Below are 13,546 nucleotides of genomic sequence, written 5' to 3'. Positions count from 1 at the left end.
ATATGGCATGTTACTAATTTATGCATATATACATTTATTACCAAAATAAATGAATAGCTAAAAAAATTAATCAATCAATTAATTAATCACAATCAATTTTAATTCAATCAATCTTCAAAATATTAATCAAGTTAAAATTAATTCAATTGTCCCCATTTGAAAATATATATATCTTTATTCTCTTTTTAGAAAAAAAATATCAAAAAGATATTTACTTGCACAAAAATACTATTGTTTACTGAGATTTTCGGAAACTAAACTAATGAATATTAGCTAAGACTAATGATATGGAATTTAGGAGATTAACACAGGATTTTTACGTGGTTGGGGCGTTAATGAGCCTTAGTCCACGAGTCAGTTGTATTAGAGCTTGGAAAGTCTTTTACAATGGAAAATCTCTCTATGTTTTGACAGAGTAACTGTATATAAGTTGAAGAGATATCCTTTTTCCAGTGCTCTATCGCCTGTATTTATAGGCTCATAGGAACACTGGACCTGGGCTGGGTATGACCAGGGCCCATCAAAGATGTGGATACTCTTGGCTTCTCTGGCGGAAGCCCAATATAAAAGATAAAAATACATAGGTCCGAGAATAATTAAGGCCCAATAGGGCGGCCCAAGAACTATATATCGCCCGACAAAATGGTGCTTTTGGTTTGGGACCTTCGAGTTACGAGGCAGATTCAAGGGACAAGGCCAGTCAGAGTACTTGGCAGCGCAGGTCTGAAACAGCAGCGTGCAATCCCGAGGTAGCCTTTTCCGCAGGTGAAAAGTGGGGACAACCCCCACGCGTCATGGGGCGGCTTCAGGGTCACGGATGCTTTTCCTTGCCAAACCAGGAGGACCTGATCCGGGTTCGTTTCCCTCTGTCCCTCTTCGTTTACCATAGGCCCGGACCGTTTACCAGGCTCCGGGATCGTTTTACGTATACTTCAACTGTAATCCCAACTGTCCATACGTCTCCTGGATGACTGTCCTGGTTCACCATCCCGGACACCATCCGGGTCCAGAATCACACTTGGGCCGTAGCCCTTGGTTACTCCTGTACCAAGCGGGCTTGGGCCGAACTCATATCCGAACGCCCAGACCATGGGCCTAGACCATCGTCCCGGGCCCACGACAGGAAATGGGGATAACAACTATTTATTAAAGAATTAAGAATACAAATTCAAAATAATTTTTTTTTAATTTCCCTCCATATTAATAAATATGTTACCATCAAAAAAAAATATATACATATATAAATTTATTCCCAAAATAAGTCCAAATACCATGACTACACCTTTCCTTTTTTCTTATATGTTATACATATATACCATACTTCATACTATCCTACTGACGAATCTCTATTTCAAATCATGGCAAACGAAACCTCATCTACAAGTTCTGCAAACTCTAGTACTCCTATAATATCACCCTTGTCACTTACTCCTTCTCCATCTTTCAACAAGTCCACAACCAAAAAACTTGACTTTCTTTATGAACTATCATATGTTCCTGAAGAAAATAAGATTACCAATAACAACCTTCCTTTGATTAACCCATACCAAATTTTCCCTTACTCCTTTTACCTGGTCCATCAAATCTCTCATCAAACCATCCTACAAAGCCCCAAAAGAATATATCCAAGCTTCTAAATTGAGCGAGTGTCAATTGAGACCTACTCCTGAGGTCCAATTCGTTACTTTACAAATCCCTCCTGAATTTATTCCCGAGTGGATTGCGTAGGGATTCACCCATATTCATTTTGGTGCCATTCTCTTAGCTATTCCCCTTCATGGCCGAAAGGGCCTTCCAATCGGCTGTCGAATGGGTCTGCTCGACACCCGAATGAGGAAATACCAACATGCAAGAATTGCAACCATAGAAACTACATTAAACGCAGGAACAGTAATAACTACACTATTTCCTAACTTTAATATGTCTCTCAAAGACAATCCCTTAATTGAAGCTTTCAAAGTTGAGGTCCAACTGTCTGGAATTGACCAAGATCATACTTCCATTGGAGCTACTCTTCACTACTAGATGGCATACAAACTCCAAGATCACGCTCTAGACCTTTCTTTGCCAACAGCTGAAGAAGCATTACTGGTCTCGGTAGACTCTACCCAAGTTCCAACATGCACTCATATTCCAAGGCAAATTTTGAAAATTTTGCCCAGTTCATGGATAACAAACTATGAGATGCTCTATCAACCTCAAAAAGTTTTCCAGACTCTTACTGAACCATCTTATCACAAGAAAGAAGATGGCTCTATCGAAATATTCTTTGATAGAACTCAAACAAAAACTCCCAGTTGCTTTACCACCCAGTACATGATGACTTCAGTCACACCACCTGATGTGGAAATCCAATCCTTTGATTCTCAAGGCGGCCCTATTTATGCTTTCGAATCTTTGGATGGACATAAGGATTGGGATGTTTGTGAATGAAAAAGCTACCTAAAAATAGAAAAAGACCTCCCAAAGCCAAAGCGACATCCTAGCTCAGGAAAATGACATAAGAACAGCTAGATCAAGGAGAAAAAGGACTAGGATTGTTAGGCCAACCCTCTGGAAAGTTTGACTATATAGTCAAATATTCTACTCCCAAAGACTTATCTGACTCTCCTCCTGAACCAACTGGATGGGACATTTAGCTTCCCCCAGCAAGCTCCTAAGAGCCTCCACTTTTGGCTCCTCAACAGAACATTTTGCCATGCTACAAAAAAGTAGCAAAATGGATGCAACGTCATGGAGAAGCTTTTCCTGCTCAAAATTGGTTCCAACAAATTCCACAAGTATGTATGATTACTAATATTGATTATGAGTCAGATTTTCCTCCTCTCAAGAAATTTGATAAACAAGACGACCAAGGTACAGTCTCTCACCAACCAAAGGTTCAAAACCCCACAACCAGGAACGTGGATGGGTCTCTCAAAAAAAGCATCTCCGACCGAAGAAGTTCTCAACTGGCAATCAAAAAATATGATTGCCCAAAACAAGGTCTTAAAGCAAGTCGAGTTACTAAATACCAGAATAGAGACAACAATAAAACAATCTCATACTACTGTCATCGATAAACTCACTGCATAGATCCAACAGACTCGTGAACAACTTCTAGCCATCATCAAAGCAAACTCAGTCCCGATGCCAGTGTTCCTGGCAAAAGAAGCCGAGATGAAGAGCCTTAAAACTCAATATGAATCCCTCAAGAACTAGTTCTGCCAACAAGAACCGACAAAGGCTCCTTCAACGAGCTATTTGGGAACCTCGTCCCCATTCGGGATAACTACTACGTCGGTTCCTTGGCAGTTTGCTACAATACCAAAGACCTCCCAGCCTTTTCCTATTAGTGGATCTGTGCAAGAGGACTTTGTTGTAAGACTAAGACGCATGCTTGATAAAAACCAACAACAGAAGACGAGAAAGGGGAAGAAGAAAGAATCACCAAGCCAACCAACAGACGAACTCAAGCAACTTATGGCTCATCCAGCCACAAATCCTCTGTCACAAATGATTCAAAATACAAGCACTCTCCACATCGCAGAAAAAGAAACGGACTCAGACGATCAAAGCTCTTCGGCTAGTTTAGACAATTCTTCAGATGACTGGTCTGAAAAAATGAGCTCAACTTCTGATGATACTATACCTAGTGATCCCAAAAACTTATCCAGCGATGATGATGGAGTATTTCCACATCTGATGGTTCAACCTGCTGAATCAAACTCACAGACCGAACCAATTATCACAAGTGAAGACGAAAATGGAAATGAATCAACAACACCGCATGTTCCCCAAAAACAAAAGAGTAATGGTTCAAACTTTCAAATTTTTACTTTAGATGACCTCCCTCCATCAAAATGGCGTGAAAGGTTCCAAGAGTTTCAGGCTTGGCTCAGCCTAGAATCACAAAGACCAGAAGCACAGACAGGAACGATTCTCCTCAACTTTGTCTCCCGTTTTACAGGCACCCTACAAGACTGGTGGACAAGTCTGGGCAATTACAGGAAAATGACATTTTTACAACTTCCATTTGTCACCAATGCCCTGACCTATCTATATATTGAATTCTGCGGATAGGACGCTCAAGTCACTGATAGACTACGTGCAATATTCTTTAAACTAAAATGTTGTTCAATGGATAAGAGACATTTGGAGAAGCATTACAAAAAAAATGACTCAACGATTCTACCAAATAGGTGGAATAGACGATCCAAATCTAAAACAGGCTTTCCTCTCTTCCATACCAGAACCACTAGGAGAAGAAACCTTCAGACTTCTCTCAGGAACAAGAAGAACCCTAGCTGATGCTACGATTGGAGAAATCTATCAGATAGTTCTAAATGCATTGGAAAAGATGTGCTCTCAGCACAAATTTATCCAAGAATTCATGAAACCAATCCAAGAATTCATGAAACCAATCCAAGAAACTCAAAAAGGTTTGCAGCCAAAAGGACCTACGAATCAAATGTCCATCAGCATCAGCATGTTCTTGTCTTCTAGAGAAAAGTAAACATAACAAAAGGTTTAAAACCTTTAAGACCTTTAAATCCTCATAGGAAAAAGAACGTCGCTCATTCAAGTTTCTAAGGAGGAAGCGCTCTTTTAGGAAGAAGTCTGACAGATGTTTCATCTGTGGCGACAAAGGACATTATGCCAAACAATGCCCCAAAGGGAAAACTGCCAAACTGATCTCCCACATTCAACAAACAATTGGCATATCTCTCGAAGAGAATGACCTAGAATCCATCTTCTCGACTGATGACGAAATAAATCCAGAGTCCCTCTGTGCATTCCAAAAACAGAAGGCTTCAGATGGATTCTACCACGTGGCATCTATCAATACAATACAACCATCACCAATAATCTCCATGCAGATCCTCTCTACAAAATATGCTCACCCAGTAAAAGTAGCAGCCTTCTTCGATACGGGAGCATCATACACCATGATGAACCCTGATGTTCTCCCACCATAATTTTGAAGGAAAGAAAAACAATTCTTCCATGCTGCAAATGGAAGCATTTTATGTACAGAGCTCTTTAGTAAACCAATTATATTACAATTCTTCCCTTGATGCTCTATCATTCATAAAGTAATTGGCTCAAAATTACCAGGGAAAAATCTAATTATTGTTTTTGATGTCTACACCAAGAAAAAGGGTTTACGAATCCTTCCTGGTCGCCTTGGCTACAAACAACATTTTTCTCCATGGGAATCCATACCAAACTATTTTCTCATGCCTCCTCATCCATTCTCCAAGGTCAGACAACGGCTCATAGAAAATTCCTGTGCCACAAGTCATGCCGAATTCCTCCAAAAATGTGAACGCCCTCTATGGAAAAATCATCAGTTCTTCAAAAGTTTACCATTCAAGCTCAATGAAGACGTTAACCCTACCAAGGCAAGTCACCCAGGCATGAACCCAGAGCATCAGAAAATGGCAACCGAGGAATGCAAAGAACTACGACAACAAGGATTGATTGAACCAACCACCTCTTCATGGGCATGCCATGCTTTCTACGTCAATAAGAGATCAGAGTAGGCTCGGGGAAAACAAAGGTTGGTCATTAATTACAAGCCCTTGAAAGAATTTTTGGCATATGATAAATTCCCCCTACCAAACAAGAATTCCTTATTTGCAAGCATGCCAAAGGCTCAAATATTTTCAAAATTCGATCTAAAGGTGGGATTTCGGCAGTTGGGCATCAAAGAGGAAGATAGGCCCAAAACGGCCTTCTGTATTCCAAATCACCACTATCAGTGGACTGTCCTTCCCTTTGGTCTCAAAATAGCCCCATCACTATTCCAAAAGGCCATGACTAAAATCTATGGCCCCAGTCTAGATAAGGCCCTAATCAACATTGATTATATATTGCTCTTCTCACAAGAAGAACAAGCCCATCACAATCTTTTAGCCCAGTTCATCTCTCTCACAGAAGCCCATGGGGTCATGTTATCCGAAAATAAGATGATCATTGGACAAGCCCAAATTGACTTTCTGGGGATGAAGCTTATTAAAGGCCAATATGAGGCCCAACCTCACATCGGCTAAGAATTACTGAAGTTTCCCGAAAAGGACTTCACAAAGGTCCAAATCCAACAGTTCTTAGGAATTGTAAACTATTTACGGGATTTTGTCCCACGACTTTGGGAAATGACAAGACCACTCAATGACATGCTTAAAAAGAAAACTCCACCATGGTCACAAGAGCAAACTGTAGCAGTCAAAAAACTGAAGGAGATAATGTAGACACTACCACCTTTGCAGATTCTTTCTGATGGGAAAAGAATCTTGCAAACAGATGCTAGTGATCAGTATTGGGGAGCTATCCTACTTGAACAAGACAAGACAGGGAAAAGAAAAATATGTGGATATAAGAGTGGCCACTTCAAAGACTCTTAGCTCCACTATCATTATACCCTAAAATAATTATTGGCGATAAAGATGGGTATTAAAAAATTTGAATTCCATCTGATAGGTCATCGTTACTTGGTAGAAAAAAACTTTGCCGCGTCAAAAGAAATGATCGGTCTAAATAAGAGCAAAACGAAAAATGCCCAACTATTGAGATTGGTAGTCTGGTTTGACAACTACTCTTTTGACATTAAACACATACAAGGCAAAGACAATATTGTGGCTGATTTCTTATCCAGATCACCCCTTGCCATAAATCTAGCCTCAGGATACTCACCAAGAACCAATCCAATTTTCGTCCAAAAATCATCACATACCATCCCATTCATACCCGTGATGGCTTCTTCCTCCTCTTTCAAACACAACCAATCTTTTCCCCGGGATGCAAAAAATAACCTTTCTTAAATTCCGTTTTTAGTAATTACCAAATTAATTAAACCATGTGAATTAATTAAAGTGCAGAATGGTAATTAACTGTTTAAACAAATTGCAGTTTTGTCGGGATAGAATCCAAACTTGTCACGATAGAAACTGAACACAATAAAAAGACAGTGCAAAACAATAAAGAACACAACGTATTTTTACAAGGTTCAGAAACCCTTTCAGATAACCTACTCCTTGGGGCCACGCCCAGAGAATAAAACCAATTAATAAAGAATCACAAGTAAAAAATATTGACTTAAACAATACAAGACTCCCTCTTGAGATTTGGCACAACTTTGTTGTACTTCTCTTCACTAATCGGATCTTGATCGAAACGCTCAACCACTTGAACTCCCTTCAATGGCCAGCAAGTTCTTGCATCCTCCCGACGCAAGGCTTGTAAAAAATCTTCTCTCGAAGACTACAAAAGTTGTGTTCAAATTACAATGTGTATTCACTCATGAACGCGGTATAAACTCACCACAAAATCTAAACACACATATTTCTACAAGATCATATGAATACTATAATCTTGAATACAAATAAGGAACTCTCACAAATATTACAATACACTCATAAATTATGCATCTAAGAGTTCACTTTTTCTCAAAGCCTTAGACACCTATTTATAGAGTCCATTTTCGTGCTCATAAAGGCTGAGAAGGAATCTCCTAATAAAGGCAAGAATAATTGAAGATATTCTTGATTGATGAAAAATTGTCTTTTTTAGAAGATGCTGATCCGACAGATACGATTTTGGTGGGGACAGCTCAGACCTGTGTCGGATTGAAAACAACCTCAACATAGAAAGAACAATTAATGACATTAAAGATTTAGTTTCCTGAATTTCAATTCTTGAGCTGCACGAAAATATAATGTCAAATATTCTAGTAAGCATTTTGAGTAGGTACTAAATATTTGCAAGATATTACTTCCCTTTATAATCAAATAAAGTTAAATAAGGAATGTAAATATTCCACAATTCACAAGAAAGGGAAAGTTTAATTCTGAAAAACACAATAAAGGAAAACACGAAATTGATCTTTTAATAAAACGATATTTCTATAAAATATGCCAATTTTAGGATTTATACTTTCGAAGACGTCCAACAAATCAGCCAAAGAAAGAGTAACTCACAGAGAAATCTTTCTTCAGGATTTTATGATTTCCAAACTTAGACCTTCTATACAAAATGACTTTGGAATCCATCCAAAGTATCCATTTGCTCAAATCCTACCTCTTCGAGATGCTATCTTCACACCAAAACCAGTAGCCCACTTTTTCTAGTATTTGTCTAGTGTTTTTACCATAGCTATCGAGGTGCAAACTATGGCCTTGCACACATCCATAAAATCATTATTGGACCAAGAAAGGTTCAAACCAGCTTACCAAGTCCAAATGGATATTCTGTCCTCCATTGGAAAAATGGAAAAAGGTCCTATCGACTGAATGGAAAAAGGTCCAGAATAACAGACCCACTTTTATCTACCCACCAGGACCAAATGTGGCGAGCCTAATGAACTGTTATATTGTTATCTTTCTTAGTCTTGATGCTAAACTTGATGCAGAACAGAATATAGTTACCAATCCGGCATTTGAAGTCTATTGGTCAAAAGAAGAGCCACTATTTGGTCTTGGGGGCCAAGAATACATGGACATCCAAAAAAGTCTATTTGAAAATAATCAAACTATACCCCCTAAATTATGGCCTAAGCCAGAAGAAGATGCCCCTTGGGATACGTTCCCTATAGAATATACTCACAAAATAATGAGGGCCCTTGAAGCCTTCCATATTTCAAAAACTGAAACAAACCAGGCCGCCAAACTCGAAGAAACTTTAGAGCAAAAATATATGTCACTATACAAATTGATCGATACTGAAGGGGTAATTTTGCAAAAACGTAATTACTTTGAAGATTCTCAAGACCCATATGCTAACACTGTAGATATGTAAGATCCTTATCTCTTCCAGTACATAGGAAAAGAATGGAATATGGCATATACAGACTACGACGCCTGCCCTCTAGCTGGCAGTGATCAGGATGAAGAAGAATTGACAGGATGGAACCCACTTCACGAAGACCCAACATATGACTCTGACTATGAGGTCAGCCACGAAACAATCTTTAAATAAATATTGTCTTTTAGCCTTTGGTCAAGGAATCTTATCCCTTATCTTGTATGCTTTACTTTATTCTTTTGTTGTTTAGCCTTTATGCTTTTGTCAGGGAATCTTATCCCTTATCCTGTCCCAACTATGGTTGGTTTTGACTAGGATGGGTTAAGTTTGTATGTTTGAGTACATAGCTATATGAGGCCATCATCTCTCTTTGTGTAGGGGAGAGAATTACGAAGTAATAAAATATCAGAGTGTTTATAATAAAAAAATGTCCTTCTAAATCCTTCCTTCAGAAATTTCTGAAGTAGAGACAGTATGCAATAAGGATCATATTTGAAGGCAACTATTGTTATAAGTTTTTAGATTAACCTTTGAGTTAACTGATCTAGTATGCTATCCTTTATGATCATAAGTCACGCAGTTTTGAGTGTAAGTCGTGCAGATCTGTGTGAGAAATTGATGGGTTTATTAATTCGTTAGGTTGTCTAACTAACTTATAGAAGGAACCTTATACGTTTTATATATATATATAACTTTAAAAAAAAAAATTATTATTATTATATGCATCAAAAAAGTGAAACAAAAACTGTATGGCCGAAAGAATTAAATATATATGTATATAAATATATATATATATATATATATATAGGAAAAGGAAACAAGAATGCTAAAACGAATATCCATAAAAAAAATATTTTTGTGCAATTTTTGCAAACTTTGATTTCATGTACATAGTTTATGGGTTATATACAACAAAATAAAACACGCATAAACAATCATAAACATACAAAAAAACAAGAACAATATTCTTTTAGCATCACACATACATAAAACATAAACACACAAATAATTATGCTACCATCCAATTAACCTATATAACATGTCAAAAAATTACATACATGTATATAAACATATAAACTAGCAACCATTGGCTCTGAAGTCCGTTGTTGTAACGCCCTACTACCTTAGAGCCGTTACTAAGTGAGTTTAAAACGGAAATTGTGCATTTGACTGACTCTACGAGGTTTCTAAAACCAAAAGTGTGACTAAACCAGAGGTTAAGGCTGTAATCTTTGAAAATGTTTAGTTTCATTGAAAACATTAAGTATCAAACATCTGGGATCCCAAAATAAGGTTTACAAAATATTTACAACTCAAAAAATAGATTTACACTTGATTAACTATCAAAAGAATAGGTTAATACAGCCATAATCAAAACACCCCCAACCAAAGCAGTCGGGCAGGCCGAACATGTACGCGCCTCCCCCACGCTCTCCATACTCATGGCCGGTTGACTGACTCCTTGCTTTTACCTGCCACACAGAGCACCCGTGAGCCGAAGCCCAGCAAGAAAACTCATACAGTATATAACATATGCATAGAATATAGCTGACATATAATCCACTGATAAATAGGAAAACCATCAGACTGAACAAGCACGGCCATGCCGCCCCAGAGGCCTTACCAAAGCCTGGGGTCTCGGTCCTTACCGTAAGGATAACTCATGTATCCATTGGGTCCCACCCTGGCTATAAGCACCCCGCGTGCTAAGTGTTACTTTCGGCCCCAAGGCCGTTCTCGGCCTTAGCCGTTCATTTCCTTATAATCACACATATAGTACATTTCGAAATAATCATTCAAACATATAATAATTCATTTAAGGTTATACATTCGCACGTAATACAATCTAGGGCCATGCCCTGAAATAACACTGTGGGCCCATGCCCTGTCCTCGGGTGTTACGGTTTTCTTACCTTTCAATTCGATAGCCTTGATCACCTGACTCCTCGAGCACGATCCTACTCGAGCCCTAGCGCTTACCTAAGCAAAATCCATAAGTCAAAGTCATTACCAAACCTCAAGTCCAAAACCTAGCCTCGGGACCAAACCCGAGCCCCCGGGAAGTCCTAGATCCCCAAAACAAGGTGGTGAAATCGAGCTCCGAACCCTAGGTCAAAATCCCTCAACAAAAGCCCAAAAACCCCTTTCTGTGAACAGTGCAGCGCTACAGCGCTCTTAAGAGGGCGCTGTAGCACTACAAGCAGAACAACACACCCCCAGAAACAGGGCCTAGCGCTACAGCGCCAAATGACTAGCGCTGTTGCGCTAGTTGCAGACAGGCCACACCCAAAAATCGTTTTCTGCGATTTCCTTCAACCATTCCAACCCCAAACTTGTCCAAATCTTTCCCAAACCCAAAAACAAACTTATCAACACCTCACACTCATCCCAAGCATCCCAAGAACTCATACCCCAAGCTTAAGCAACCCAAAACTCAAGATCTACCATAATGAACCCTAAAACCAGAAATTCATTCAAACATCAAAGATAAGGTCTTAGAAATTATACCGTGGATGGAAATTCGACCTTGAGTTGAACCCTAGACCTCCTTAGCTTGCTCCTTCTCAATCTTGGCCTGATTTCCCAAAAATCCCCCATCTATTTAGCTTAAATACACAGCTCAAACCAGTCAAACCCTAAAACTGAAATCTCCAAGAACTTACCTCAAATTTCTGATGTGATCTTGCTAATCCCTTGCCAATCCTCAAGTCTAGCTTAGGATCCTTGATGCTCAGTCTACCCTAGCTCTCCACTCAGCTTAACTCCAAGAAAAATGAAGGGAAATGGTAGGAGAACCACAAACCGTTCCTTTGAAATAAAACCCCTCTGTTTTCTCTCTTTTCCTTTTTTCTTCCTTCTTTCTTTCTTTTTCAGCCTTAACTCTTTTTCTACCAATTCCACTAAGTATAAAGCTCCCTTTAACTTTTCTCTAACAAGCCTAAAGACCAAAATGCCCTCCCTAATAATTCTAAACCTTTTTGCCCATGTAGGGAAATTTTAGTCCTATTGCCCAAATTCCCACTAATTCCTCAAGTGTTCCTAATAATTTCCCGCTCGCTACCCAATACCTGATTAATCACCAAATATACATTCCTCATCATCAAGATTAACCCAATATATTTTCCAAATTCTCATTTAAACTCCCCAGGCTTGACCCAAGCCGGGTATAAATTCCCGCTTTGACTTTTCCGCTAACCCGCTCATCTTAGGATCGTCTCGAGTCACAGATCACAGATATCAACATAGTCATGCCCAAAATGGCCAAATTATAATTATGCTCTTTCTAAGATAATCAGGTCTACATGCATACTAATTCACATAGTCATGCATCTCAAATAATCAAATAGTCATATAACGTGCATTAAATCATAATCATGCATTAAACTCATTAAAGTCACACACAAAATCCCATTATGCCCTCCAGGCACACTAATCAAGGCCCTTAAGCCTTATTAGTGAATTTGGGTCGTTACAGTTGTAGGGTCTCATTTATATAAAGTGTATATGCGTGCTCCGTATTGCACAAAATAACATACAATAGAAAACATAAATACATGCATAGAAGTGATTTTCATACAGAGATTCGTAAATAAAATAATAAAACCATTAGAGTACTTACGTGATGCGTAGCAGAACAATGACTACACCCTTTGGATTCTCTAACCTTTTGTCCTTGTTGAATTATGCTAGGTATTGCAAGGAATCCAAACCGCTTTTAAACAAAACCACAATCTTCCAAGTCTTTCTCTAAAACAACCTAGTGTTTGTGTGGGCAAGTCTCAACACATGAGAAGAGAATTCCTAGACAGAAAACTAAGAGAGAATGAGCGGCTAGGTATAGAATATTAGTAGTGAATTTTTACCTTGTCAAATTCATCTTACTTGATGCATTCTATAACACTAGCATATATATTTATATGTGCAATTAGCTAGGAGATAAATAGGTTTTAGTTACCTGTTTTGTTTAATTATTTAATAATTATAATTAACTAAATACTTGTCAAAATTAACCAATTATAATTTTGATATTTATTTAATTCATTTTATTAATATTAATATCGATTTATTAATATTAACAAAATTGTCTCAATTGGCTATTATACTCTCTTTTTGAGACTTTTCAATAAAAACCTCAAATTTTCTTCTATTTCTTTTCTCACAAATATCAATAAATAATTTAACATTATTTATTTTCATTGACCTAGTCAATATGATATTTTTATAATTAATAATTAAATTAATTATTCAAGACTATTAGGTTCATTTTGATAAGAGATGACACGGGGACCATGGATTCATGAACTCAAGCTCCAATAAGTTACCATGAGTTTATTTATAACAAATAATCTCACTACCTTATTAATTCCCCGTGACTCCACTATAGACTCAGAATTGCACTCTTGAATTCATAGAATGTTTTACACCAAATGTAAATACGTTATCATTTTGATAAGAGATGACATGGGGACCATGGATTCATGAACTCAAGCTCCAATAAGTTACCATGAGTTTATTTATAACAAATAATCTCACTACATTATTAATTCCCCGTGACTCCATTATAGACTCAGAATTGCACTCTTGAACTCATAGAACGTTTTACACCAAATGTAAATACGTTATCAATTGCTATAACCATAGCCATCATTCAATCATCTATAGATGATCTACTAATGAGACGGATGCAAATTACCATTTTACCCCTCATTGGTATTTTATCCTTAACTCACACTAAGTTCCTTGTAAATGATATTTCCGTAAATTT

The sequence above is a fragment of the Humulus lupulus genome, chromosome 9, assembly GCF_963169125.1.
Source record: "Humulus lupulus chromosome 9, drHumLupu1.1, whole genome shotgun sequence".
In the NCBI taxonomy this organism is placed as follows: domain Eukaryota; kingdom Viridiplantae; phylum Streptophyta; class Magnoliopsida; order Rosales; family Cannabaceae; genus Humulus; species Humulus lupulus.
This window is presented reverse-complemented; position numbering follows the sequence as displayed.